Genomic DNA, 26715 nt, shown 5'->3' with positions numbered 1-26715 from the left:
TTGAGGGTATAAAAATTCAGGTAACCCATTCCCATCACATTCTATGTCACTGAAAATTCTTCAGGCACCACAGAATATCGTGTAAATGAGGCCCCCACCCCCACCCCCACCCCCCACGCCCCCCAAGCTGCACAGCACTGATCTCTGGGTATAAGCAGCAAGCCCATGAAATCTGTTTGTAGAGAAATTCATCCTCATCTCTCCAGTCACTGTTCAGCTAATACGTTTTCCTTCTTTTGGTAAGAGTCCTGCTTTCCCATAGGAACTGGAATCTGGGAAAAAGGAAAACAGTAGTAGAAGCAGAACAAGAGTGTGGGATCACTCCTGGGTGGTACTGTCACCTCATTTGGACAGTTCACTACCTAGATGTGCTGAGTGTGCAAATTCTGTCTCATTGCCTCATCCAGTGTTTCTCTGAATAGAAGCAAATATCTGGGCACCAGGTATGACTTGTTTTGTGACCCCAGCCAGTAAGTCAGCCCTTATGAGCCACCACCTCTCCCTTGGTTAGAAGCTGTTTGGCAATGGGTTCATGGAAGACATCCCAGAATGGGAGCTACATGCTGAATTCCCTAGTACTGGCTTTGCCATCGATTGTGTGATTCATCCTCTCTGATGTTCAAGCTGTGAGAAGCAAATTTGAAATGATGGATGTGCTATATTAAATATATCAATAAGAGCAGAAGTTAAACCTTGCAAGCTGTAGGGTTTGCTTCCTCTATAAGCCTGGCTATCTCTATGGGAACTGAAGGTTGCTTCTTTAGGCCTGTAGTCGGGGAGCTAGAGCAGAGTGGAGATACGGTGGCGGAGTGAGGATGAGCCGTCTTGCACCTAATTTTTCCTCCCCTCTAAGTCTGAATACTGGCAGTGGCGAGGCAGGTGGTTCTAAGGGCTCCTTTCACTTTACCGTTCATGATGACCCCACACCGCCTTTACCTCCATGCCACCTTTCCCTCCTTCTTTGGATGCTTCAATCTCTTTGAGGTTTTTCTTACCAGACGTTACTCCGCTTAGCCATTAAACAGCTTTAACTTTGATGACGTGGATATGGATGAGCACAAGGATCCACTTGGTCCCTTTGGTCACTTTTGCTTCAGTGAACTCAGTGGGATGTCCAAGAAGAAACCCTTGTGTTAGGAAGAGTTCTAAGAAGGTTCCAAAGATCCCTTCTTTTGCTAGTCACACCCTTGTATAAACTGCTCCCCTTGAGTGTTAGCTGGACCTCATGATTTGCTTCTGACTAATAGGATAAGGGAAAGGTGATGGGATATCATTTCCCTCATTAGTTTACAAGATTGTGACTTCTGTCCTGCTAGCAGACTCTCTCCTGGCTTTGATGAAGCAAGCTGCCATGTTGGAGAGGCCTACATGACAAGGAACTGAAGGTTGCCTCCGGCCAACTCCAGCCAACAGCCATCCAGGAATTGAGGCTCTCAGTCCAACAGGCCTTGAGGAACTGCATCCAGCCAGCAGCTATAGAAGTGAGCGAAGAAGTGTGTATTTCCCCAGTCAAGCCTTCAGCTGAGACCCCAGCCCCAGCTGACACCTTAATTGCAGCCTTGTGAGAGACCTTGGAGCAGAGAACCCAGGTAGGCCTTGCCCACATTCCTCACCAACAGAAACTATGAATTAATAAATATTTGGTTTTTTAAGTCACTAACTTTTGGGGTATTTGTTATATAGTAACTAACACACCCCTAAATTACTGTAACCTTGGTGTAAGATGTAGCATGGCTGGGAAGGCAGGCACCAAATGAGAGGACGACCTCCTTGACAACATTCCTGGAGATACTGTCTTCAATCTCGAAGACTATCCCCAATTCTCTTAGCTGCAGTGGTATCATTGTGCTCCCCCCAGCCCTGATTAGTCTCCAGGAGGTGAGGCCTAGGTAAGGTAGTGCTGGGTGGAATGGATGGCCAGGATATGGGGTGTTAATCTGTCTGGAAGGGACATTGTGAGCTCGAAGTGACCCTCAGGGATCATGAGGAGTGATGATAAGGTCATTCTTCCCCTCCTCATTTTTTCCTTCCTTTTCCACTCACTCCACCATTCCTTTTTCCCTACTTGTTTTCTCCTTTTGCCCCAAATTCTGGGTGGCTGCCCGACGACCATTCCTACAAATGATAGCCAGGTGATCTCTTGGTCTTGCAATAATCCTACCAAGCTGGGCCTCCTGAGGAAGTTTCCCTCGGGAGCGGCTCTTCCCATTCCTTGAGGTGTCCTCACATGCAGGGAGACCTCATTGTTGAGCTCAGAATGTGCCTTCCAGACAGATTAACACCCCACATATAACAGATTCTTCAGCGGGACCCACCCAGTTCCTGGACCCTGCCCTGGCCGCTCCAGTGTCCACAATCGCAAAACCCATCCATACACACACCTGCACTGACTGCTCACCTGTGAGATACTCAGGAATCAGCAACTTTTTCTAAATGAAGGTAAGTTACCGTTTTCAGGAAAATATTCATATCTCTGGTCCTTTTCAGAGCTGCGAGTTCTCTCCTCCCTTCCGCTCCAGGAAGGGTAGAGGAAGGGGAAGGGTGAACTGCTCCCCATTTTCGTTAGGGTCAGCTGAGGCGTGGGGACGTGGCCCACCACCCAGACTTCCTGAGGGAGAGAAAGGCTCTTAGGAGCAGGTGACATTCATTCCTCACCAAGAGATCCAAGAGCAACATTTCCCCCTGCCACTCACCTCAGGGCCTAAACACCCCCACACTTCCAATTCCAAAACTTTCTGAGGCAACAAGGGGAAATTCTGGCTGTATCCTTCCAGAGGAACGCATCCCACCCCGCAGCTGTGTATAGTTCAGGATAGTGAGGGAGCAGATGGAAAGACAAGTTGAGCCAAGTTCTGGACTTGAAGGGTTTTTCTCATTTTGAAAAGGCCCAAAAGTTTTTAGAGTAAACTTTTTGTACTTTTTATGAAAAAGTAAAGTGTTTTAAGTACAGGACATCTGAATAAGGTCAAATACAGGACCCAAGATAAAACTGAGAAAGCCACTGTCAGGCCCCCTACAAGGGACTGGTCATCTTGCAGAAACCGAAAGAGGAAATCAGTCAGAGCTGACTTCCCTCCTTCCTTTCCCTGAGCATAAGCGCTGGGAACCCCAAACCCACTCCCCCAAAGCACCACACAGAGAACACTACTCTCTCCTAGCAGAAACATTTATTGAGGACGATCAGTATCCTTGGTTGTGCTAACCATGGTTCTCATCAGAGGATGTGTTCTCGTGAAAACTGCAATGCTTTCTCAGCAAGGACTGAATGATTTCTTTGGGGATATTTTTCCTCCCTGGAAGTGTTGGAGAAGCATTTCCTGTTTGAATAGAAGAGTCAGATCTCTGAACACAGTGCTTTCATTAGAGGTGAGGGTGGCCGGAGGGACGTGGCATACATCATGCATGCAGGTGGGTCTTGGATAGGGCACAGACTCCCTGTAGGGTGAGGAAGGGGGTTGACTCTGGCATAAATGCTGGTCCTTGAAGGCCACAACTTTCCAGGGCTGTCTGATCCTGTCTCTTTTCTGTCTAACCCTTGTACGAAAACTCTTGTCAGGAGGGACAGCATCTTGGCTGCAGGATGTGGTCCTTGCCCATTCCCCTGGCTGTGGGTCAGAGAGAGCCCCGTAGTTGGAGGGATGCCCCTCGTCAGGCTCTACCTGGGCCTGCAGTTCCCCCTTCTGCTGACTTAACTCTGCAGCCTCAGGTTCGTAGCTACATGCCAGTTTCTCCTCTAGGATCTTCCCGATGGCTGCCATGAGCTCATGAGCTTCAGGAGGCCCACAGCTCACGAGAGCTTCACTTTGAGCTGGGTCTCAGAGCGCTGCAAAGGTTGACGTGAACTTGGCTTTTTGCTGGGGACTTTCCTGCCCTGTGATTTTTTTCTTGGAATTGATCCACTGAAAAAACTGCCTCATTATTTTTCTGAAGTAACTTTCAGGAGGAAACTGTTCATTCTGTGACAGATACGGGGAAGTGCCCTCTAATTCTCTGTCCTCAATAGAGTGGCTCTTCTTTCTGGCTTTAGACGTCCCAACTCCTGAATCCTCGCTTCCACATTCTCCTGCTCTGGAGTCCAGAGGTCTCACTGTCTTTGCAGCTGGTGGGAAATTCCTATCCTGGCATTTCCATGAGACATGCTTAGAGGCCCAGGGTTCCCGCTAATCTCCATTGTCCTCCAAGTGGACTTGCAGCACCTGGGAAGCTCCCATGTCCCCACTGGAGACGCTCTGGGACTGAGTCAGTGAGGAGTCGAAGGCAAGCTATGTGAAGTAAGGGATATGTCAGCGGGAGAGCCTTTAGGCTGGCTATGTTCCTTGCTCTTCAATTGAAACTTCAACTCGGTAGGGAGCTGTTTTTTAATGTCTGATGGTTTGGAATCTTGGGGAACTGGTATTTTTGATGAGGGACGTTCACTGGTCAGGGTAGTTTCTACTTTGCTCACATTGATATTTACCATTTGGGAGCTTCCCAACTTGTTGGTTGTCAAGATGTCACAAGATTGTGATGTAAGAACGCACAGCTCCTCAGCCTTGAATATCTCCCTGAAGTTCATGGTGGACGTGGAAAAATGTTTTGAATTCTTCTCCACTATCTTTTGGCCCTGAATCATGTCCTCTCTATCACTGGAACTCACATTCTCATCCCTTGGCACATGTCCAGCCCCAGCTTGCCTTGTGGGCACCTCTCAGCTGCATCTGTTATTGTCTAGTGCAGTCTTACTGTGACTCACTTTGTCTATAAAGCTGTGTGTGAGGATCTCTGAAGTCTGTCTGCCATGCTCGATTGCCTGGATGTCCTTGGCAAGCTCCCGGTCGATATCAGAGTGGGATGGTTTTAGGGACCCCTGTCCTTCGTTGCCCACAGATGAGGTAGCAGGGAGTGGAAGATCCAGGATGGGGACTGAATTCGTTGTTTGCAACTTATTTCCCTGAAAACTTTTAGAGCTTCCCTCAGGGGGCTTGGAAACCTCAGCTTTGGAATCCACCCCAGAAATATAGGTGGCTGAGGAGAGAAAGTCAAATTGGGGAAGAGGCCATGTTTTGGCTTCTCTCAACTTATAGGATTTTATGGATTCAAGAACTTTGAGGGGTAGGCCCCACCTCTGACTCACACGAAACCTTATAATATGGGCTTCTAGCACTTGTCGGGTGTTGGGATCCAGAAAAGAAAGCTCTGGAGTGGTCATCTGGGGGTGGACCCCACCTACTGTTATGTTTTTCAAATTTCTGTTTTCCATATTGTTCTGGGAACTCCCAGAAGGAGGGGATGGGTTGTCCTCAGCCAGCCATGAATGACACACACCCCAAGGGGGCTCCTCCCCGCAGTGATCTGCCAAAACTTCTGGCTTAGATGTAATCTAAGAATGGTTTTCATTTCATTCTGGTCTGTGTCCTTCCTTGAGACATTTAAGAGTTCATTCCCTGAGTAATTCCTTGAGTGACACACACAGCTACTTTTTGTCTCTGAGGCAGCCCTCAGACTCTTCAGTAGGTAGCATTCTGAGACCCTTGGAGGACTATCTTCTGGGCTCTTCTCTAGGATATATCCAAGATTCCTCTTCATGTCCTGCCTTAGTTGAAACTTTGTTGAGATCGTCTCATGGAAGCTTCCTGGGAAACTCAATTCAGTCTCTGCTCGATCCTTGCTCCTCTGGCCCTGAAGCTGACGGAGCTGTGAGTGAGCATGTCTGCCTTTTTGCTGAGATGTTTCTGTGCATTTACACAGAGACTCTAGATTCCTACTGGCATGGAGGCAGCAGTGTGAGAATAGCCTCCTTGGAATGTGGAGCTCCATTTTATCCTGGGGTTCACTGGTGATATGAAAATGGCCAGAAAGGACAGAGACTGGCACATAGGCATGTGAGGACTGGCTGACCAAAGGAGGGGTGAGAGCTTGAGGACAAGTGGCTTCTTGAGATTTTTGGAATGCAGGGACTAAACCCCACAGACTTTCTTGTTGCTTCTGCAACATGTGCCATTTCAGGTGTTGATTTTCAGTTGAGATATGAGAGTCTGACTCAATCTGGGATCTATGGAAAGACACTCCATGGTCCCTAATCTGGGATGGAGAAGAAGATGGTAGGATTGAGAGTGGGGATTGAAGGTGGGCATGGGGCTGGACCTGAGTGAAAGGTGGGGGCTGGGATTGGGGGTTGGTCTGAGAGAAGGGTTGCGGATGTACATCAGGGAGGGGAGGAGGGTGAGAATGGGGAAGTGGTGGAGATTCTTGATCCCACATCTTGACTGCAGAAGCATTACAGATTCCATTGAATAAGACAAAATGAGACCCTAGTGGGGCACTACTTCTAGAAACCAGGAGAGTGGCCACCAGGGACTCACTGTGCAGAGAGGGAAGACCCCAAAAGAGCTGGGTATATTTCTGCTGCAAGTTTTCTCCCAAAGTCTTGACATACAGTAGCTGTTGACAAATGCTCAGCTGCTCTGGTTTGCCTGTGATGTCCCAGCCAGTTTAGGGGGCTGTGGTGTCTTGTACGTCAAGTGGCTGCAATGAATTCCCTGAAGACATCCGTTGGTTTTCTGAGCACATTTGTTTTGAAAATAGTCCTTCCTCCTTTTCTTTCTTCTGTAATATCTGGAAATCCATTCTCTTTTTTATTTGTCTTGCCAAGAATGCCTGGCCGTTAAGGCCAAGGAAAGAATGGCTGCTGGCCTCCATGTGATTGGTAGCAGAGTCTCCCCAGAGACAGGTCTCTGGTAGACGGAGGGAAACTTGCTCTCGTTGAAAATCAGAGTGTGATAATGTGGGGAGGAACATGTTCTTGGCAGGAGCCTGACAACAAGAGAATTCTGAAATTGACAGTCTTGAATGGTCAGTGCCTCTGACTGTTGGGACATAAGTGGACAACCCACCAGGGCTATCTGGAGATGAGTTCTCTGGAACAGACTTCAATAAGATGGAAACCGATTTAGATTGAGTCACAGTTAAAGGGTGGTCTGTCGGTGGTGAGACAGACAGGCTTGGTGGTGTGTGATGACAAGCCAGTGAATCAGTGGGATTGATTATCTGGGACAAATTTGGTAAGGCGTTAATATCTTGGGAAAAGGTGCGGTCAAGAGAGAAGATCGTATTCAGAGACAGAGTGGCCTCTGGTTGGAGAATAGGACCCGTTGCCTGGGTGTCATGTGGTGGCAGAGGGGGAAGGGCAAGGGGTTGGGGTGGGGAATGGTCTGCTGGGAATTTGGACTCCAAGGGAGGAAAAGGCTCTGGTGGCATAGAGTGACCCGGTGGTGAGGGTGAAAGAAAGTCAGCTAAGGGTGTCGTTGGGTTAGGTGAGAGAACGGAGGGGGGCGGTGGGGAAGGGTCAGGTGGAGGGGATGGTGTTAGGTCTCCAGGAGGGACTTCTGAGAAGGCGGAGGACAGAGTGAATGATGACTCAGTCCCAGAAGCTGTGGAAGCCAGAGAGGACACAGAGGCAGTATCATCTTCCAGGTCCTCCAGGAACAGCAGCCAATTGACCTCCATGGTTGTGTTATTACACACCTCACAGGAGGGGTCTGGACATAGCAGTTGACGAAAGCAGGTGGTATCGTGATACTGGCCCCAGGGACTGAAGGAGACAGGATATACATAGCTGCAGCCAGGACCAGAACAAATATATGGGGCCCTGGTCTGACAGAGGTAGGGGCACCCATTGCATAGTGTCCTTTCACATCCCCCCACTTCCTTGAGCTCACAATCTATGTTGTTTCCTTCTCCCTAAGACTTTCACAATCTGGATTTCAAAATCTGAGGATTTTCCCTCCCTTATCAATCTCACGTTTCACTGAGGCCCTAGAAATTCTTAGACCCTGCTAATAAGAAGCGGGATACAGGAAAGAAGGATTGTGTTTAGTCACCTTTGCAGCAGAGAAAGCACCTTCCTTGCCTCCTCTGCTTCGCTCTGGCAAGCTCTCCAACCTGGGAAACCAGGAAAGTGATGAAGACAGAAGCAAAGAGATCTTTTAGGAGGCAGAGTAGAATGTCCTTTATGGTACCCTTGGTAGATTGGACTTGGAGAGCTCTAAGAATTAGGATTCAAGATCGCACGGTTAATGATAATAATAAAGCTCACGTATGTATGTTGCTTTATCATTCACAAAGGGCTTTCATTCATATATGTATGTCATCCCATGTGAGGCTCAAAAACACCATGTGAGGAACATAGGTCACTGGTTACTTCAAGGAAGAATCTGATCATCCAGGAAGTCAAAGTACTTTCACAAGGTCAGGAGACAGAAGTTCTGACTCTTGACATCTCATATGGCCACGTATTGGGCAACGCACATTGCCCAGGTCCATCACTGCTTCATGCCCAGATGTGGGCAGAGCAGGAATCTGAGAAATGTTTCAGGTTCTGACTGCTTTCCCATGATCCTCTCCTCTGAGGGCTCTGTTTTCTGAGAGGGACTGTATCTAGTGATTGACATCCTCAGAGACCATGGACCTGGGACCTCATGGAAAGGACAGGAAGGGTTACCCTTGGAGAGCTCAGGTGGGATAGGTAGAACTTTACCACTCGGTGTTCCACCTTTTCTTCTCCTCTTGGCTCTGCCCTGACACTGAGAACAAAAAGAAAAGAATGAGGGGCTGGGACTCATTGGTCTCACTTCTCTGTTTAGGAAAGTCAGATATTTGTTATCCAAGAATAATATGACTCTCTATTTTAATTCCTATAATTTTGCGTTCCTTCCTTTTATTAATTTTTAAAGGTGATAAAATACTTTCAGTTTTTCCTTCTTTGAAAAACTCGAAGGAGGATTTTTGGCTAGAGTCCACACTTGATGTTCTCAGTCAGAAGTCCTCTGCTCAAGGAGGGCATAGACTCTGAGGCCCACAGTCACATCTGTGCTTCCTCAGATAGGCCCCTGTATCCTGGGACAGAGCTCTTGCTCCAGCATCTGCTCAGAGACTCAGCTCTGTTCTCCTGATCTGCCCAACACGAAGGAAGGCTTGGCAAGTGGCGCCTGACATGGCAAGATGACTCATGATCAAGTGCTGGGAACGGTGTTCTCCTACACAGATCTGAAACGCTAAATAACTGAATCAAGGACTACAGAATCACTGTTTGGGATTTTATTTGGGAACCTACCAGCACACCCAGATAGTCTGTGAGCTTTAAATGGAATCCTTAGTCCTCCCTGAAGCCCTAGTTCTGCCTGTTCTCTTCCCCTAAGAGAGCAATGGTCTGTCCTCTCCTCAGACTTCCCATTTTAGGTGTCTCTCTGGCCCAGCCAAAGTCATTTAAAAATGTGAGAAAGGGAACAGGAAAATAAAGAATTATCCTTTGAGGAGTGCCTTTTGGTTCCAGCTCCAACACTTAAAGATCTTGGGAGTCTTTACTACGGTCCTTAGGAGAAGCAAAAGCTGAGCAAACTGAAAATCAATGGCTTTTCTTGAAGTCACCAGAGAATTGAGGTTGCAGGGCAAACTACTACCCAAAATCTTCAGAGAGGGTGAATGCAGAGAATCACAGTTAAGATCAGCTTACCTGGAGCAGAAGCCGCTAGAGCCATAAACTGTTAGAAACACGTAAAAGACACTGACAAACTGTTGAGGATGCATGTGGGCTAGCATGAAAGTGAGAAACTCCTGGAGGACCATTTAAGGGGAGGGCCCACCTACTCATGAGTTTTACTTCCAGGAACCCTAAGTTCTCACAGTGAAGAACCATGAAGAAACTCTGATGTTTCTGGCACGGGAGGGTGGAGAAGAAAGGTTACCATTTTGAAAGGATTTTGAAATATCCCCTGAGTGTGCTCTATAATAAAAGCCTCCTCAGCAGGGGAAAAGAGTACCAAGCCTTATCCCACGTGGGTGAAGGGCAATTACCCAACTGCAGCCCCCTGTAGCCTTCCGGTCTCATCTAAAGAGTTCAAAGAAAAGAAAAAAAAAGCTCAGAAACACTTGTGAACGTCACAACCCAGGGACACAGGCCCACTAAAAGATTTAATTATATCCCCTCCGTTAACACCTTCCCACCGCATCCCCAGGGCTGCAGTATAGTGATGGGATCATAGCTGAAAGAGTTGCAAGGCATAGGCTCTGTTTAAGGAGGAGATTTAGGGGAACCTAAAGACACAAGAAACACAAAAACAAGGACACTAGAGGAAATTGAGGCCTCTGACATGCACAGCTACGGTAAATATTAAACACAGCCCAACACCTAGCCAGATGAGCATAAAACTTCACACTAAAGGTTTATTTATTTCAGTTCCTATTTCCTAATACAGCATGTCTGGCTTTCAACCAAAAGTTACAAGGCATGCTAAAAGGCAAGAAAAAACAGTCTAAACAGACAAAGCAAGCATCAGATCCACATTCACATTGACACAGGTTTTGGAATTATCACGCGTAGAATCCAAAATAACCATGATTAGTATGTTAAGGGCTCTGATGGAAAAAGTAGATGGCACACAAGAACAGATGAGGAATGTCAACAGACAGAGGGAAATTCTAAGAAAGACTCAAAAGGAATGTTAGAAACCAAATACACTACAAGAAATGGAGAGGGCCTGTGATTGGCTCATCTGTAGACTGCATACGGCCAAGGAAGGAATATGTGAATTTGAATATATGTCAATAGAAACTTTGCAAACTGAAATGCACAGAGAGAAAGAAAAAAAAAATTAAAGCCCAGACTATCCAAGAACTGTGAGACAGTTTCAAAATATGTAGCATGTGTAATTGGCATACCAGAAGGAGAAAAGAGAAAGAACAGAGTAGAAAAATATTTGAAGTAATAATGGCCAAGGATTTTCCAAATTAATGACAGGTTAACCATAGATTGTAGAAGCTCAGAAAAGACCCCAACAAGATAAATACTAAAAAAGTCTATACTTGGACATATCATTTTCAAACTGTAGGAAACCAAAAGATAAATCTTGAAAGAATCCAGAGGAAAATAAACACCCTACATCTAGAGGAACAAGGATGAGAGTTGTGGGATTCTCATCATAAACCATGCAAGCAAGAAGAGAGTGGAGTGAAATATTTAAAGTGTTGAAAGAAGAAAAAACACCACCCACCTAGAATTTTATATCTAGTGAGATTATCATTCAAAAGTGAAGGAGAAATAAAACCTTTTTCAGACAAACAAAAACTGAGGGAATTCATCAGCAGCAGACCTGCTCTGCAATAAATATTTTTTAAAAGTTCCTCAGGGAGAAGGAAAATGAAAACTTGGATCTTCATTAAAAAGAGGAAGAGAAGAAATAAATTAAGGTAAAATGAAACTTTTATTTTTCTTATTCTCAATTGAGCTAATAATAATAGTGACAATGTATTGGGTGATTATAGTATATGGATAAGTGAAAGGAATGAAAACAATGTTACAGAGGACTTACATTACTTATAAACGTATATTACAAACTCTACAGCAACCACTGAAATTTTTTTAAAGAACAATTGATATAGTAAGAGATGAGAGAAAATGGAATCATAGAAAATGCTTGTCTAAAACCAGAAAACGCAGAAAAAGAGAAGAAAAAAGAATAGATATAATGAATAGTAAACAGTTATACACATTGTAGATATGAGTCCTACCGTATTTTTAAAAAATCGCTAAATATAAATTGTGTAAATTCACCAATTAAAAAACAGAGACTGTCAGTGGATAAAAAGCAAGACCCAATTAAATGTTGTATACAAAATGCCCACTTTAAAAATAAAGATACGGATAGATTACAAGTAAAGACAGAGAAAAATGTACCCTGCTAACACTAACCAAAAGAAAACAGGAGTAACTATATTAATTTCAGACAAAGCAGACTTCAGAACAAGGAAAACTATCAGGGATAAAGAGGGGTATTACATAACCATAAAGGGTCCATGCTCCAACAAGACACACAGTCCTCAACATGTATACATCGAACAACATAGTCTCAAAATATGAGGCAAAAACTGGTAGAACTGCAAAGAGAAATAGTTGAATCCATTGTTATGTTTGGAGATTTCACCCTCTCTCTCAGAAATGGACAGATTCAGCAGGCAGAAAATCAGTATAGATGCAGTTGACCTGAACAGCACCATCAGTCAACGTGATCTAATTGACATTTTCTAGAGTACTTCATCCGATAATACACATTCTTCTCAAACTCTCATGGAACATTCACCAAGATAGACCACGTTCTTGGCCACAAAACACACTTTAACAAAAATAAATAGAGATTGTACAAAGTATGTTTTCAGACCATAATGGAATTAAACTAGGAATCAATTACAGAAGGATAGCTGGAAATCCTAAAATGTTTGGAGATTAAACAACACGCTACTAAACACATTGGTCAAGGAAGAAGTCTCAAAGTATTTTAAACTAAATGAAAATTAAAATAGAACTTATTAAAATTTATAAGGTATAGCAAAAGCAGTACTTAGGGGGAAATTGATAGCATTGAATGCATCTATTTGAAAAGAAAGATTTGATATTTCTGAGGGACCTGATTTACTTACCTGATTGATGTCTCTCTCTTTCCGAAATATTGGGAAACATGGACTCCTCTTTAGGTAGCAGAGTGACAGAAGAAGGAGCCCCACCCCACACAGGAAGGCAGGGATGGGAATACCTAGGAACTCACGCTGGAGCTCAGCCGTGGTGCATTAACATTCCTCAGACAAAGAGGGTGATCTGCATCACCAGAAGTGCACTGCCACCTCAGGCAGCTGGGCGTTAAGAGTGCACATTCTAGACTAGAGTTCCAGGCCCACGTCACAGAGCTTTAGCATAGACACCAAAGGTTCTTGATGGTCGGGGAGGGGAAAACGCAGAAGTGATGAACCCACAACCCTTCCCCCACCATCCAGGCCAGCAAATCAGTCCACCCCTCTGAGGCCCTTTAGATCCTTCCAACTTACCTTCCAACTCCACATATTCACCATAGCGTATGTTTCACCTTGGTGAAATTTTCTATTTATTCTGTTACCCAGCTATTACCTAAGAGCCTTTTATTGCTTGGTGATCTCCTTTTGGACCCCCACGTCATCTTTGAAAGTCGGTCCTGTGCCCAGGGATTTACATCCCCAAGATCTACTCGGCCTTCAACTAAAACTTCCCCTCATACATGATGTGTTTTTACCTGTATGAAACCAGAAATACACTCAGCAGCAGCCCCACCTCCCGTTATCTCCTCAAAAGAATCCCCTATCACCAAAAAGCATGAGAGAACAGAGTAGCCTGTATCAACCAACAGAAAGCATGAGAAAGAGGGCCACAAGGGCGTGGCACATCCGTGGACCCAGGGCAAACAACTTGAAAATGTTTGGTAGTTCTTTTCCCCGAATCCCTCTTAGGCTAGTCAGCCTCTAAAGGTTCTCAAATCTGGCCCCCTCCACCCATACGGTGTCTCACCCTGCTGCTCCCTCTTTTTCTCTGCCAAATCCCCTCCTCCCAGCAAAATTTTAAACTTTTCCATTATTTTACAGAGCAATTGTGCTGGACCATGACCTGCAGGGTCAAACTCATCTTGATTTAGGGACTAGGCTTCTCTTTAGCATAACTTCTAGTGAGCACAGTTGTAATCATATTTGACAGTACCTTTAGATTTTTTTTGAATCACACCTATGGTTACTTCTTCCATGAAAGGTTTTATGATTTTTTTCCCCATCTACTTTCTATCTTTTCCCCAAAATTCCCATTGACGTCTCTGTACCTTTTTAAACAATAATGTCATTTTTGTTGATGGTGTATGTATGATTATTTCATCTCCCCCCACGCTAGCTAGTCATTTAATAGTTATAACTTTTACAGCTTCATTGTTCAGTGCTAAACTGCTGGAATGAAGCCCTGTGTCATGTCCTCCCTTTGCGTGCCCGCATTCCCTCGCTGAGTCTGATGAATCTATCTTGGCTGCAGACACCCAATCCTTTCCCTCCCATGTGAGAGGGTTTACCAGTAATGACAGCTCCTTTCTTTCCCTGTCTTCTCCCTCATCCACAGCTTCACCATCGTCTCTACCCAAAAGGAAGGTACACTTCAAGCCCACCCCTCTCATGTACCCTCCCTCGACTGCAGGAGGTCTCTGTTCAGACAAATCCCTCTATGTATCTTTGCTTCTCTGGCATTGTTTTTTTTATAGTAAGTCTGGTCCTGACTGCCCCTAAGGTCCCCAGGACTCATGATTGTAAAATCATCCTTTAAAGTCTGAGCAAGATAAGCTCCACCAACAATAGTTTCAGGTGGGGCCGGCCCCATGGTCGAGTGGTTAAGTTTGCACACTCCGCTTTGGTGGCCCAGCATTTCGCCGGTTTGGATCCCGGGCGCGGACATGGCACATTCATGGACATCCATGTGTGTGTGTGTGTGTGTGTGTGCTGATATAGAGAGAAAGGGGAGGGAGGGAGCGGAGACAGAGACAAAGTGGAGAGATATCGAAAATGGGTCAAAATACTAATGGGTACACCTGGATAAAGGGTATATGGTTGTTTACCATCCATGCAACTTTTCCACAAGTTTATCTTTAAATAAATACATTTTAAAAATGGACCGTTGGCTGTTGTCCCAAATTTTGCCTAACCTTTGAAATTTCTGGCTTTGATTCCCGTACCTGCCAGCGCTAGCCTACCCAGACCCCAGAAGTGTGCAATGGTGACTTTAAAACAGTTGTCACAGGTTCTGTCCCAGGCAAGAAACCCTGGATCCTCTTTGCACATTTAAAGTGTGCTAACATTTCAACAGGGTTTCACAAAATACTGGAAAAGAGCATCCCCCCCAAAATTTTTTTTTAAAAAATTACACATAATATAAAACAAGGACCAAAGGAAAGAACAAAATATTCAACATGTGTACAGCATGAAACCCTTAATTTCTTCCTTATCTGGTGCCACTGGGTCGTCCGTCTTCTGGGGTTTTGTGGTGTGAGTTGGTTTGCCGGCACTTCCTCTGCTCTGCTACTCAGTTACCACTCCTGCACCGGATTTCCGTCTTCAAAAATTGTGTTGACATCTTTTGTCATATCTTCTCCCCTTCTTGTCATCCTCAAGGGCCTTATTCTTTTTAAATCCTTTACTTGTTTTGGCAGCTTTATTGAAATATAGTTCACATACTATACAACTTACCCATTTAAAGTGTATAATTCCATGATTTTTAGTATATTCACAGATGGGTAACCATCACCACAGTCAATTTTAAAGCATTTTCATGACTTCAAAAAGAAACTTCATAACCTTTAGCTGTCATGCCCCTGTCCTCTCATCCTCCCAGCCCTAAGCGACCACTAGTCTACTTCCTCTCTCTCTAGATTTCTCTGCTCTGGACATTTCGTATGAATGGAATCATATGAGGTTATTTGTGACTGGCCTCTTTCACTTCTGCATAATGTTGTCAGGGTTTGTGCATATTGTAGCATGTATCAGTACTTTTTATTGCCAAAAAATATTACATTGTGTGGATATACCGTAATTTATTTACCCATTCGTCAGTTGATGGACGTTTAGGTTGTTTCCGTCTTTTGACCGTTATGAATAATACTGCTGTGGACATTTGTGTACAAGTTCTTGTGTGGACATATGTTTTCATTTCTCTTGAGTGTATAGCTAGAAGTGGAGTTTCTAGGTAATATGGTAATTCTGTGTTTAACTTTTGAGGAACTGCCAGACGGTTTTCCAAAACAGCTGCCCCATTTTTCATACCCACCAGCAGCATAGAAGGGTTTCAGTTTCTCGGCCTTCTAACACTTGCTATTATCTAACTTTTTGATTCTAGCCATCCTGTGTGTGAAGTGCTATCTCACAGTGGTTTTGATTTGCATTTCCCTGGTGACTAATGATGTGGAGCATCTTTTCATGTAATATTTTACTTTTGGGGAAGGAGAGGAGATAAAGTGTTTGATCTCCTGTGTTTAACTCATCATACAGTAGCTCGTTTTAAATGTATTACAGGAAAGAAACTTTCTTCTAAATCTTTGAAAACACTTGCATGGTGATGTGAAGTCCTTATCACATGTACAGTTTTCTCCTTCTGTGCTCTCTACGTGCTGCAGTCACTGTGTGACTGAGGGACTGCAACACCGTGCACAGCATTTGCTTAGGAAGATTCCTTTCTGCGTGGGGTGGAGGGAGGAGTTAACTCAGTGACTTCTCAGGCTTGACTACAGGGCTGAGCAGAACTGATGGCCAGAGCATCTGAAGCTCAGTGCATTTCCTCCCCATGGCTCTGTCCATCTGTTTTGGGTCAGTGAGCTCCACAGGTAGTAAATGTCAAAGAAACGTGAGAGCTGTGACATGGGCACAAAGCATACACCTGAGAGACGGATGGCAGGATGTTCCCATGGGCTTTTGCCCCTTAACCGTAGTGTAGGAGACGGGCCGTATCACACGTGCCAGATGATAACTGTGAAAGTGGGGTAAGGGCTACATGGGAAGTTCCACTGCTCTTGTGCATGTTCAAACATTTCTGTAATAGAAAGCTTAAAATAATGAAAGAAGCTGGGTGCCTCCTAAAGAGAGGGAGGGGACGAGAGGAGACCTGGCAAGGGGGCTCAGTCCATCAAGACAAGGGTTTAGCTCTCTCAATAAGGACATTTCAGGAAGTGTAATCATTGAGGTTAGGAAGGAAACCTCTTTTCATATAACAGGAAAGAAGGAAAGGAGAAACGGGAAAAGGTTTTTGTGAAGGTTTATTGACGGAAAGTTCCTGTCTCCTGACTTCTAGTTCCTCTGTGATCAGTGGTCCAGCACATCTACTGAGCAAATGGAGACAGCCTAAATTTGAGGAAAGTGAAGGAGATTTGAAATAAATTTGAGTGTCCCTGGAGAGAGAATGGAATAAGGAAACAGAGACCTAAGCTCCATTTGTCTTGTTCTCATGTTAGTAAGCATGGGATAATTCTTTGTGGAATGAGTGAGTGATTTCCAGCTAGTGCTGGGGCTGAATTTACTGTGGCATCTGTAGACTCCATTGTGAGATTTAATCCAATAGTGCTCAATTAGTTATAGGAAGGCATTTCTGGGAAAGGCAGAGAGATGGGATTTTGCCAGACAGGAAGGATTAAAGGGGATTGGATGGGGCCCATTAGTAGCGGAGCTTTTTAAATGTTGGTTAGCTGACAGACCATCGAGTCTACCCCGGAGAGGGAGGAAATGTAAACAAGAGCTTGACCGACAGACAAGGAGTAAGTGGAAAAATGAAGGGCCTGGAGTTGAAAAGTTAACAAGGGGCATATGAATTAGAAGAATGAGAGACGAGGCCAAGGGGTGGAATGTCCGACTGTAATAATCTGGATGGCTGAAGTGTTCCTGGTGATAAGCTCTGGAGTGTGGCAGTAACTACACTGGAATGGAAGTAAAGGACCCTAAGATGAGATGATGTAGAAACTGAGAGGCTGGTCTTTGGCTGGTCTATCCACATCGATGGTAGAGCCCTCCATGGCCTCCTCACCTCTTCAAGTCTCCTGCCCTGGGCCCCATCCCCCTCCCAGGACCTCCACAGAATCTGCATTCTTTCTTTGACCTCAAGTTTCAGACATTGTGGGTTCAATGGCATAACTCTGGACAAGAAGATACAAGTGTGGAGTGAGAGAGGCTGTAGTGGACACCGGTTTTGTTTTTGGTTTTCGTTTTAACACCTAGCATTCACAAGCCTTTCTGGGAAAACTACCTCCAGTGCCCTCTGGGATACTCACCCCATTTGTGTAGTGTGTGTGTGTGCGCGCGCGTGTGCGTGTTCGGTTTTGTTACAATAGTTACCATTATACTTGTATCTTTTCTAATGTCCTCAGATTCCTTTCCCTTACTCGGAGTCTTATTTCGTTTGTCACCTATATCTTGACCCCCTCTTATTACTTATAGAACAATCATTTTATTCTATTTTTCCCTTTTTCTCCTCCCTTCCATTTTTAAAATCATGTTGTTTTTAGAAAACAAAATTGGTATTTTATTTTTCCACCCTTGTAGCCCTCTTTATTTTAGATGTCTACAACTTAATGTATTTAACGCTCACCATCATAATGCTTTTTGAATTTTGCCCCAGTTGACACTCAGCCAATTTTTGAGTCCCAGTCTGTCTAAGTGCAGTTGCCTTTCCTCCAAACCCCTATTGTAAGGTGGGGTATGTGTGCAGTCCATGGTGAGACCCCCATATATCTGTAACCTGGTGCATAGTCTGGGACTCACCTCTGGTTCATGAGCTGCAGGTGTTCTGGGGGAGACCAGCCATGGCTCCACCAAGGCCGTGAATATCAGAGGCGGCACTTCCATCCCGATAGGTGAACTGTACACACTAAGGGCAAGATCTTGTATATTCCTATTAAGCATAGATGGAAGGAAGGCAGCAAGATCACCTTCCCCAAAGAGGGGGATGCCATGCCTGATGACCTCCCTGCAGATGTTGTTTAGTATTCAAAGAACAGCCCAGTGCCTTTTTGGAATAAGGCATCAGTGTGCTGTGCAGTGCCTGGATCAGCCTCAAGGTGGTGATGCCTGGATCAGATTGAGGAGGGGGCGGGGGGAACAGGACAGGGTCACCATATGGATGATGAGGCATAAAGCTTTGTTCTACCAGCAAGGTCCTTCTTTCCCCTCTTCATTTTTTCTTCCCTCCTCGCTTACTCCAAGTCATCTTTTCCTTACTCTCAGCTTTATTTTATCCTGGGAGGTAGGTGGCTACCTGGTCAACATTGTTACTACTGGCAGCTGAGTGATGCTTTTGCTCTGCAACAAAATATCATTTGGCAGTCTGAAGAAATACCTGCAGAGGGGAACCACTTCCCCCAGGTGCCTTTCCAGTAGGGAAACCTGAATGTAAAGTTTAAAGTATTCTTCCCTAACACATTAATATGACTCGCATGACAGATTCTTAAGGCGCGTCTGTGCTGTTCCTAGCCCCTCCCCCACCAGCCCAGGATCCACTGCAGCAATACCCTCCCCCACCCCCCAAATCCCATTCAGGGTTCACCCCCTGTGGGGTCCTCTGGTCACTGACCTCTAAATCATGATGAAGCCACTGTTTTTTCTTCATTGTTGTTTTATGAATTGCATACCTATTCTTGACCCTCTTCGGATAGAGAACACCTGTCTTCCCTACTCTCTGAAGGATGTAAAACATTCAGTGAGCGGAAGGTGTGAGCTGCTCTACACTTTCGTTAAGGCTAAGCGAAGAGGCAGGAGGCAGAGCCCACCTCCTCAAACTTCATCAGGGAGGAAATGGGCTTTTGGGGGCACGTGATATCTCTTTGTCAACAAGAGCTCCAGAGCACTGGTGACCTTTTAGAAGCCAGAGGAAGCAATCAGTAAGAGCTGAACTCACTCCTCCTTTTCCCTAAGCACAAGCCCTGAGTTACCTGAAACCCATGCCCCCAACACAGGACACAGAAAAGACATCACTATTATTAGAGAATCATTTATTGGGGAGAATTAATATTCTCCACAAGAAGGAATTATTTTGCGGTGGGAAATTTTCCGCTCTCGAAACGCTGGAAAAGCGTTTTCTGTTGACATAGAGACGGATCCCTAAACATAGTGCCTTTAGCAGTGGTGAGAACAGCTGGAGGCCCCTGGGCCGGCTTGACGCCTGCAGGTGGAGCTTGGATGGGGCACATGCTCCCTGCGGGGCACAGATAAGGGACGCTTCTGATCCAATAGCTGATCTTTAAACGCCATGACTTTCTGAGGGTGTCTGTTCTGGTCTCTGATCCGTCTAGAACATGTAGGATAATTCTGGCCAGCAAAGACAACTTCTTGGTGGCAGGACTTGGTGCTTGGCACTTTACAGGAGGGAGCCCTGTAGTTGGAAGGATGCCCCTGGACGGGCTCTGCCTGGGCCTGCTCTTCTGCCTTCTGGTCAGTTTTCACAAACTTCCTCAGGGAAGGAAGGGGCTCTTGAGGGCGGGTGACCTCTGCTGCACACCGCTGCCCCAGTTTCTCCACTGGGAACTTCCCAGGGACCGTCCTGGTCTTCTGAGCCGTGGTGGTCCCAGTAACGGCAGCTCTCCCTTTAACCAGGCCTCTGCTCTGTGCAGATGATATGGGGCTGCCCTTTTCCTGGGGATGTTCTTGGTTTTTGCCTTTTGTCCCAGGACGAAGCCATTGAAAAATGTGGTTCATCTTTTTTCTGAACAGACTTTCAGGAGGAGGCTGTGCCTTCTGTGATGAGGTCTGGGAAGACTTGCTCCCAAGCGTCTCCTCTGATGCTGTGATCTGAGTAGGGAAACTCTTTCTTGTAGGTTGGGATGTCCCCAACCCTGCATCCCCTCCACCAAGCTCTTCTTTGTTGGTGCCCGGAGGGCTCACTCTCATTGTAGCTGGTGGGAATTTCTTATCCTCGTACCTCTTTCGATCTTTCTTAGGGACCCAAGGCTCCTGCCGCTGCTGCCTGCTGATCCCAGTGTCCTCCAGATGGACATGCAGCACCTGGGAAGCTCCCATGTCCCCACTGGAGACACCGTGGGCATGAGTCAGTGAGGCCTTGCAAGTCAAGCTCTCTGAGGCAGGGGACCTGTCAGTGTGTTGGCCTTGGACCTGGCTCTGATTCCTCTTCTCTAGTTTCGACTTTAATTCCCTAAACAGATGTTCCTTAAGATCCGATGACTTCGGGTCTTGGGGAACTTGTCTTTTTGGTGCAGGGCTTTCAATGGTCCCAGTAATTTCTATTTTACTGTGATTCTCACGTATCCTTTGGGAGCTTCCTGGCTTGCTGGTTGTCAACACATTACCAGTTTTTGACTGCAGAGCGTTGAGCTCCTTGGCCCTGAATATGTCCCTGGCCGTGCTGTGCACGGAAAAGGGTTCCGACTTCATCTTTTTGTCCTGTCGCCCTTCTCTTCTATCACTGGGACTCACTCTCGCATCCTTTGTCTCATGTTTGGCACCAGCTTGCCTTGCAGGCAGCTCTGGGGGGCATCTGTTGCCTAGCTGAGTAAATTTCTGACTCGCTTTGCCTGTGATGCCCCATGTGACAGGCAGATGAGTCTGCCTGGCACCCTTACTCCTCTGAACAACCTCTGCAATCTCTTGGTTGATACCAGAGGGTGATTGTCTCGGCACCCCTTGTCCTTGCCTGCCCATAGGTGAAGTAGCAGGGCAAAGACGATCCAGGACCAGGGCTGAATTTGTTGTTTCCGCTTTTTCTTGAAGAACAGATTTAGAGCTTCCTCTATGGGGCTCGAAGCCCTCGGATTTGGAGTCCACTTCCAAAGTTGGGTTATTTGAGGGGGGACAGTAGAAATAGGTCAAGGACTGGGATGCAGCATCTTCCAATTTAAATGCCTGTATGGATTCAAGGACCCTGCAGGGAAGGCCCCACTCCATTCTCATACGAAAGCTTTTAATATGGCTTTCCATCATCTGTTGTGCGCTGGAATCAATGAAGCAAAGCTCCTGGAAGGTATTCAGGGAGGAGTCCCCACCCACTGAAGGTGGCAAACTCCTCTGTGTTATTTGGGTGCGGGATTTGTCAGAAAGCAGCAATGTCTGCTTGCTGGCATGCCATGAACTGCGCACCATCCCAGGGAGCCGAGCCTCACTGATTTCCTCAAACTTCTTGCTCAAATGTGCTTTCAGGACATTTTCAAGTTGTTTCTGATCTAGACTTTCCTCCAAGGCCCTTGAATTTTTCCCTGACAGACTTGCCACGTGACTATTTAGGTCTTTCTCAGAGTCATATGCCAGATCCTTATCTGAAGAGCTCTCTGGGTCACTCAACAGATGAGCTTTTGGGCCATTCTCTGGGCTGTGCCCCCGATCCTTCCCCATCTCCTTCTCTACCTGAAGCAGTTCTGAACCCCTCTCATGGAAGCTTTTGGATTGGCTCAATCCAACATTTAGATCTTTGTTCACCGAGATCCGTGAGAGTCCACGATTGCTCTCTGACTTAGCTATCTCTGAGAAATCTCTTGGAGGCATCATCAGTGACAGACACTCACAGATCCTGCGGGGCAGGCCCCACCGGTGTTGGATGAGCCTCTTTCGAAGGTGATGTTCCAGTTTCTTCCTCAGCTCATCACTGAGAGGAAACTCTACGGGAAGGATGGAGATGGAGGCATGGGCCTGGGAGGCCTGATGGTAAGGAAAGTTGGGAGCTGAAGAACAAAATTCTTCCTGAGATCTTTGGACTACAGAGGGGGAACCCCACAAACTTTCCTGTTGCTTCTGCAACACTTTCCATTCCAGTTGTTGAATTTCAGATGAGGTGAGAGACTCTGATTCATCCTGGGGTCTATGGTGACACACTCCACAGATCCTTATCTGGGGTAGAGGACCAGATGGTAGGATTGGGAGTGGGGATTTAAGGTGGGCCTGGGACTTGACCTGAGTGAGAGGTAGGGGCTGGGATTGGGGCAGGGTTTGAGGCAAGGGTTGGGGCTGGATCTCAGGCAAGGATGGAGGTGGGCGATGGAGAGGTACTGGGGATTCTTGGCCCATGGAGTCATTTGAGATGGTATTGAAAAGGAAGATTGTGGTGCAGTCACTTGAGTCACAGATAGCAGAGGGCAAGGACTCGCTGTGCAGAGATGGGAGACCCCAGAAGAGCTGCATACATTTTTCCTGTAAATGGTCCTCCAAGATTTTAGGATATGGGGGCTGCTCATGCATGTGCAGCTCCTTTGGTTTGCCTGCACTGCTCCAAGAAGGAAGGGAGAATGCTGAGTCACACTCATCAGCATTTGACTCTAACGTTTTCCCCGAAGGATTTAGTTGGTGGCCTGGCCTAAGTTTTTTTGGAAAAGAACCCTTCTCCTTCTCCTTTTCCTTCCACATCAGGAAATCCCTCCTCTTTCGGACTTGTCTCTCCAGGAGTGCCAGGACATGAGGGCTGAGAAATGAGAGGTTACCAGGCTCTATAAGGTTAGCTGTAGGGTGTCTCTCCAGAGAGGACTCTGAAGAATGGAGGGCAAGAAACTCTCGATTAAAATCACATGGTGCCAAGGTGGAAGGTGCTAAGAACAAGTCTTTGGCACAAGCTTGCCACCAGGATAATTCTGAAATTGACAGGCTTGAATGGTCAGTGCCTCTGACTGTTGGGACATAAGTGGACAACCCACCACGGCTATCTGGAGATGAGTTCTCTGGAACAGACTTCAGTAAGATGGAAACCAATTTAGACTGAGTCACAGTTAAAGGGTGGTCTGTCGGTGGTGAGACAGACAGGCTTGGTGGTGTGTGATGACAAGCCAGTGAATCAGTGGGATTGATTATCTGGGACAAATTTGGTAAGGGGTTAATATCTTGGGAAAGGGTGCGGTCAAGAGAGAAGATCGTATTCAGAGACAGAGTGGCCTCTGGTTGGAGAATAGGACCCGTTGCCTGGGTGTCATGTGGTGGCAGAGGGGGAAGGGCAAGGGGTTGGGGTGGGGAATGGTCTGCTGGGAATTTGGACTCCAAGGGAGGAAAAGGCTCTGGTGGCATAGAGTGACCCGGTGGTGAGGGTGAAAGAAAGTCAGCTAAGGGTGTCATTGGGTTAGGTGAGAGGACGGAGGGGGGCGGTGGGGAAGGGTCAGGTGGAGGGGATGGTGTTAGGTCTCCTGGAGGGACTTCTGAGAAGGCAGAGGACAGAGTGAATGATGACTCAGTCCCAGAAGCTGTGGAAGCCATAGAGGACACAGAGGCGGTATCATCTTCCAGGTCCTCCAGGAGCCGATTGATCTCAGCAGTTGTGCTATTACACACCTCACAGGAGGGGTCTGGGCATAATAGTTGACGAAAGCGGGTGGTATCGAGAGGCCGGCCTAGGGGCCTGCGGGAGACAGGAAGTAGAAAACTGTAGCCAGGGCCAGAACAAGGAAAGGAGGACCTGCTGGCCTGTCAGGGGAGGGGCCACCTGAAGCCTGCTGCCCCTTCACAATGCCCCACGTCTATGACTTCACCATACACTCAGCAGCCCTCACCCCAAGGCCTTCATTCACATACCCGTTCCTATGGCAAACCCCTCCCATGACTACTGCAGGCTGTACTGAATCCCGGGAATTGCAGAGAACATGTTAAAGGGGGATCAGGAAAGAAAAGACTAGTCACCTTTTCAGAATAGAAATTAGCCTCCTTTTCTCCTCTGTTTCCCTCTGGTAATTTCTCCAACCTGGGAAACCAGAAGAGTGAATTACATGTAATAAAGGTAGAAGCATAGGTGTTACACAGGAGTCCCTTTATGGGAGACCCTTGGGATATTAACTCTGAAAGCCCCAAGAATCAGTAGATGTGGTCAAACGGTCAACGATAATATTAATAAGGTTCACATGTGTTTGTTGCTTCATTTATAAAGTACTGTCACATACGTTATCCCATGGGATTTTCAAAACCCCCATGTGAGGAACATAGGTCAATGGTTACCTCGAGGAGTCTGATCATCCAGGAAGTCAACGTAGTTTCTACAAGGTCAGGAGACAGAAGTTCTGACTCTTGACGTCTCCCACGGCCACCCACTGGGCAACACCCATTGTCCAGGCCCATCACTGCTTCATGCCCAGAGCTGGGCAGAGCAGGAATCTGAGAAATGTCTCGGGTTCTGACTACCTTCCCATGAGCCTTTCCTCTGAGGCCTCTATCTTCTGAGAGGGACTCTATCTAGCGACTGACATCCTCAGAGACCATGGACCTGGGACCTCATGGAGAGGACAGGAAGGGTCACCCTTGGAGAGCTCAGGTGGGATAGGTGGAACCTTACCACTTGATGTTCCACCTCTTCTTCTCCTCTTGGCTCTGCCCTGATGCTGAGAACAAAAAGAAAAGAATGAGGAGCGAGGACTTAGTTGGCTTGCTCCTCTCTCTAGGAAACTCAGATATTCATCCAAGATTAACGTCACTCTCCATTTTTATTACTAGCACTTTGTGTTCTTTCCCTTTCTGAATTTCTAAAGGTGATAAGATACTTTCAATTTTTCCTTCTTTGAAAAACTCGAAGGAGGATTTTTGGCTAGAGTCCACACTTGATATTCTCAGTCAGAAGTCCTCTGCTCAAGGAGGGCATAGCCTCTGAGGCCCACAGTCACATCTGTGCTTCCTCAGATGGGACCCTGTATCCTGGGACAGAGCTCACACTCCAGTGTCTGCTCAGAGGCTCAGCCCTGCTCTCCTGATCTGCTCAATACAAAGGACGGTTTGGTTGAATGACGCCCGACATGGGAATGTGACTCATGATCCAGTGTTGGGAACAGTGTTCTCCTACACAGATCCCAAACTCTCTAAATAACCTAATGCAGGGCCGTGAAATCAGTGATGGGATTTTATCCAGGAATCCTCCACCACACCCAGATGGTCTGTGAGTTTTAAATGGGAAACAGTCCCAGCTGAACCCCTAGTCCTGCCTCTCCTATTCCCCTAGAAGGATGATGTTCTATCCTCTATTCAGACTTGCCATCTTAGGAGTCTCTCTGGACCAACTCATTTAAAAATGTGGGACTAGAAATGGAAACAACAATAAAAAATCCCTGTTGGTGGCTTGCCCAGGGATCCTTACCTTTTGGTAGATTTTGGTTTTCCAGAAGGTTGGTAAAGATGGAATCCCCACCAGGAAGCACAGGAACAGAAGAAGCAACCACAACCCACACACGATGGTGAGGTTGTGGTCACTATCTAAGAATGTTGAGCAGATGCTCAAAAACAACTCAATATGGCTATTCAGAAATGAGAGAACATTCCATTGACTGAACTCCATTTTCTGAATCGCAAGGCTGCCTGAGGCAACTGAGCTCTGAGAGTGTCCACACTTGCCTATAATCCCAGGCCTGCATCACAGAGCACTGAAGAGTCACAAAGGGTTTCAGAGGGTGGGGGAGGGGACATGAAGAGGGTGTGCCCATGGCCCCTTCCCCCCACCAGCCCAGCTGATCTCTCCATCCATCCTGGGCCCTCCAGGTCCCTCTGCCCTACCCTGCCATCCTATTTTCCAACTCTGTCCGTTCATCATATCATACAATTACATTAATGGAATTTTCTGCCTGTTCCACCTGTACTCCAGATATTACCTGGGCCCCCTTTACTGTTTGGAGAGCTTGACTTTGGTTTCACCACTTCCACTGCCTCGAAAGTCTGAAATGCTCCCTGGAATTTTTGCTAGTACCCAGACATTTACACTCAGAATCATATATGTCCTCAAATCCATCTTTCCTTTAGAATGTTTTTGCCTTACATGAACCCTGATATAGAACTTAAAGTTCTTTACTCATTTGGTTTTGTGAATGTTGAGTAACAAATTTTAGTTTTTTGCTTCAGTCAGCCTTTACCGTCTTCAGCCAGTGGGGCTGACTCAAATAATTGAAATGAATAATTCATTATTCAACATTCACAAGACTAAAATCAGTACGGGCATACCTCACTTAATGAAAGGGACATGTTTTGAGAAATGCATCATTAGGCACTTTCACTGTTGTGTGAACATCACACAGTGTACTTACACAAACCTAAGTGGTAGAGCCTACTACACACCCAGGCTATGTGGTGCTACCCGTATGGGACCACTGTCATATATGTGGTCCATTAGTGACCGAAACATCGTTAATATTGTTACATGGTGCGTGACTGTGGTGGATGACAATGTCAAAATGGAGTACCATTTTCAAGGCTTCTAAAATGGAGCTGGGAGGCCATTAAGGAAGTGGGGCTTATGCTTGTACACCACATCCACCACCAGATGTTAACTGAACTTTTGAGCTTTACCTGACAGCAGAGGTCACATCTTGAAGTGTTTCCTCATTCCAAGAAGGGGCAGTCTGCCTAGGACCAACTATGTTCTGGCAAGTCAGCTCACCCCATGCCAGAACCAGTCATTAACTGTTCACTGTAGACCTTTGTAAG

General features: G+C 46.2%; 2 long non-coding RNA genes across 31 annotated transcripts in view; one reads left to right on the top strand and one right to left on the bottom strand.

The window, feature by feature from the left end:
• Positions 1–26715, top strand: part of LOC138917633 (uncharacterized) — an 80055-nt gene that overhangs the window by 31315 nt on the left and 22025 nt on the right. For 21 of the 30 annotated variants that reach the window (XR_011425882.1, XR_011425876.1, XR_011425881.1 and 18 more), the window contains one exon: positions 1320–1589. This is a non-coding gene — a long non-coding RNA (uncharacterized lncRNA). Of the gene's footprint in view, positions 1–1316; positions 1590–2296; positions 2440–26715 lie in introns of all 30 variants that reach the window. The other 9 variants (XR_011425875.1, XR_011425880.1, XR_011425865.1 and 6 more) reach the window with 2 other exon arrangements.
• LOC138917634 (uncharacterized) lies at positions 19315–25655 on the bottom strand. The gene is made up of 4 exons (XR_011425893.1): positions 25379–25655; positions 24587–24632; positions 23941–24001; positions 19315–23662 (listed from the first exon to the last, which is right to left on the bottom strand). It is a non-coding gene; the product is annotated as an uncharacterized lncRNA (long non-coding RNA).

The sequence above is a fragment of the Equus caballus genome, chromosome 15 (genome assembly GCF_041296265.1).
Source record: "Equus caballus isolate H_3958 breed thoroughbred chromosome 15, TB-T2T, whole genome shotgun sequence".
NCBI lineage: Eukaryota > Metazoa > Chordata > Mammalia > Perissodactyla > Equidae > Equus > Equus caballus.
This window is presented reverse-complemented; position numbering and strand designations above follow the sequence as displayed.